The sequence below is a fragment of the Fundulus heteroclitus genome, chromosome 23 (genome assembly GCF_011125445.2).
Source record: "Fundulus heteroclitus isolate FHET01 chromosome 23, MU-UCD_Fhet_4.1, whole genome shotgun sequence".
NCBI classification, from domain to species: domain Eukaryota; kingdom Metazoa; phylum Chordata; class Actinopteri; order Cyprinodontiformes; family Fundulidae; genus Fundulus; species Fundulus heteroclitus.
The window spans coordinates 4,758,983-4,762,184 of NC_046383.1; the positions used below are offsets into that span (position 1 = coordinate 4,758,983).

The 3,202-nt window shown below is 45.4% G+C and overlaps 1 pseudogene; it reads left to right on the plus strand.

Moving 5' to 3' along the window:
• The first annotated feature begins 2,027 nt into the window (after positions 1–2,027).
• LOC118557526 overlaps positions 2,028–3,202 on the plus strand; it is a 12,680-nt pseudogene continuing 11,505 nt past the window's right edge.

Below are 3,202 nucleotides of genomic sequence, written 5' to 3' on the forward strand. Positions count from 1 at the left end.
CAATCAAATTGTCGGGGTGGGCTTTATACGATGATGGACAGATGATCAGCAGTAACGTAATCAACCACGTCACCAAAGCGCGCTTGGGTGGAATTCGTTTACAACAACGATGGCTGCTGATGGCTGCTGAGAGTTGAGGTGTGTAGATTCTGCTATTAGGTCTGTTCTAGAAGATATCGACAGGTTCGTGTGTTGAAGGACTCCTTGGATCCTTACATTCTTTTTGAAACACCGGCAAAAATCGTTAACGCTCGTCTTCTTATGCTAGGCTAACAGTTGAGTTCCGTTGACAACAACTATGCGTAGCTTAACATACGTCACACACTCCGTTGCTCTTATTGGTTGTAGGTCTATCCAATTGAGTGCAGAGGAATTTTTTTTCCTGGTTCGTTCGAAACACGCCCCATAATCACAGCTCTATGGAGCAGTATCAGACTCAAATTCTGACTAGAATTGAGTATGACCATGTCAGGCTACCGGCTCCCTCTTGCAGGCCAAAAAAAAAAAACCATGACTGTTGGGTTAATTGGTCACTCTGAATTGCCGCTGGACTGGAGACCTGTCCAGAGTCTACCTAGAGGCTGGTCAGAGGTGGCAGGAAGGTGGATGGAGCTAAATAAAGGGTTAAGATGCTGCAAAAGACTTGAGACTGGAGCAGAGGTTCACCTTCCAGCAGGAAAAGGGAGCTACAGTGGAAGGGTTTACATCAATGATGGCCTAGTCAAAGTCAAGACCTGAAGTCTCTCCGTCCACCCAGACTGAGCTTGATCTATTTTTCTGAAAAGATTAGGAAAGAATTTCAGTCTCTAGATGTGCAACCCCCGCCCCCCGAAAAAATAAATACCTGAATCACAACAGATGCCTCGTGTCTTAATATTTTCAGGTTTTTATTCAGATTTTTCACTTTGCTTCGCAATTATGCTCTATGTGTTGGTCCACAACAAATGTAAGAAGGTTTGTGGTTTCTTTGGCCTCTTTTTTTTTTTTTTTTTTAGGGAAAAACTCAGGCTAAAAGATTTAATCCCAACACAAAAAGCAACAGGTTGAACTGAGTTCAGGGGGCCTGGAGAGAAAGGGAAGCATCCAGACTAACATTTACATGCAGGATAAGAGAGCAGGACTTCCTCCCTCTGTGCACCAATTCTTTTCTTGCTCCTTTCAAAGAGAGCTCTTGCATAACGCACTCAAGGAGCCGTTAACAAAGACGGCAGATGTCCTCGGTGAACTGCTTCAGCTCGGACGGTTTCTCGAAACTCCCACAAGAAAAATCCAGAACGAACAGAAAAGCTGCTGAATTAAACGTCCCGTCTTGGGTCCCGCAGTGGTTTTTTTTTTTTTTAAATCTTCATCAGAAAACCAAATTGAATTGAAAATCTATCATGTTTTGTTTAAATGACCAACAGCTTCAAATGTCCCTGAACTTTTACAGATAAAAAAAAAAAGCAACTTTGTTGGATTTGTTGCAGATGAAATGCAACAATTTAGCGTTTGCTTCATCAGTCCGGCTGTGTTATGAACCCAGAAAGGACGTTGCTTGTGTTTCTATAACAAATGTGGCGAAACAGATTTCAGGGACGACGAGTTTAACCGAAAAGCAACCAGAAGAGCATCTAATTCTTATTTAGTAAAACAATACGAAGGTGAATATTAACATCATCTCTAACGGCTTCAAAAGCATTATTTCACTCTCAGATCAAAGACTTATTCTTGTTGCTGATGAACTTTTCCCATGAGTTTCCTTATATGACCTAACCCATCAGGATATCATGTCAGTCTGTCAGTGGGCTTGTGCAGACTTGCCCTCGTTTTCATCCAATGAGGGGCCTCCGCCTCTCCGCGGTGAGCCAATGACGGGCGAGGCCTGGCAGGGGCTTGGCGAGGAGGGGAGGACCTGAGGGGCCCCGGCTACATGTGCGGTGGGGCCGGTTTTACACGAGAGCCAGAAATTCCCCACAGTGTCCCGGACGCCCTGATGTAACCCGAGCCCTTCCCAGAAAACCGGAGCGAACTGTCCAGGTCGGGTTAGCATGAGGAAGAATGAGCCAAACACAGGTTAGCTGAACGTTTCGGTGTTTTCCTTAACGTTCCCGTCCTCCTTTTCCAGATAAAGCTTATCAGACGTGAACCCAAACAGAACAGGACGGACCGCCGGGCGGGCTGAACTGCAGTGACCTGGTGGCGGCTGTGCGGGGCAGGACCATCTGGACCGGGAGGCCCTGCCAGGGGCGGCGGCTGGTATCTCAGTACCATCAAGCACATCCACACGTCTCAGTGGCACCGAGATCACACACAGAGACACATATGGCAAACCAACGCACAATATACTGGGGACTGATAAACCGGAGACTCTCAGTAGTCGGGGTTTTTATCCTTTAGTTTAAAAGAAAGAAACAGAAGCCGAAAGTAATTCTAGTAAAAGTCGGCTCAGACCATCTTTAACTGCCATTTAATGAGTTTAAAAAAAGTGAGTTTTAAGCTCCTGTAGGGTTAAATCACACTTCTTAGTGTCTGAACCCACTGCCCTGCAGAAGAAAAGCTTCACCCTGAATGTATAATGATAAAATGCAGCTGCCAGGCATGAAATTCAGATTTTATGGGTTTAATCAGATGATCCTGGAGTGAGCTTTCACTAACTCGCCTTTATTGTAGATGCGCAGTCACGCAGAGCAGTGAAGCAGAGCGGGTTGAACTGAGCTGCTGTCGTTGCTTCCCTCTGGTGGAGAAAATAAAGCCAAACCGCGGCTAAACCTCTGCATTTCAACTGCAGCAGCCAGACGCAGCTCAAATAAAGCTCTGCTGATCTGTGTGGTTTACAGATCAGAGTATTTTCTGTCCGCCTGATCGTGTTTGTTCACCCCTCATCTTTGACTGAAGCAGTAAAGATGAAAACGTGACTCTAAATGACTCCAAAATCCCTGACTTGAGAGCCAAAGAGAGCCAACAAAAGGAAAAGCTTTGGGCGTATAAAAACGAGAAAGCTGTATTTTTTTTATTTACAGCGAGCTCAGGGGTCTTAAGACATAGATGGGATCAACTAAGCTCATTTTACTGATTCTGCAATAAACGCTTTCACACGTTCAGCTCATAACATTTATCACAGGTCAGGTTAGGCGAGGAAGAAGACCTGATGGATTATGCTGTTTGCAGACGACACTGTGATGTGGTGGGAGTGGGCGTCCTGCAGATACAGAATGATCCCCCT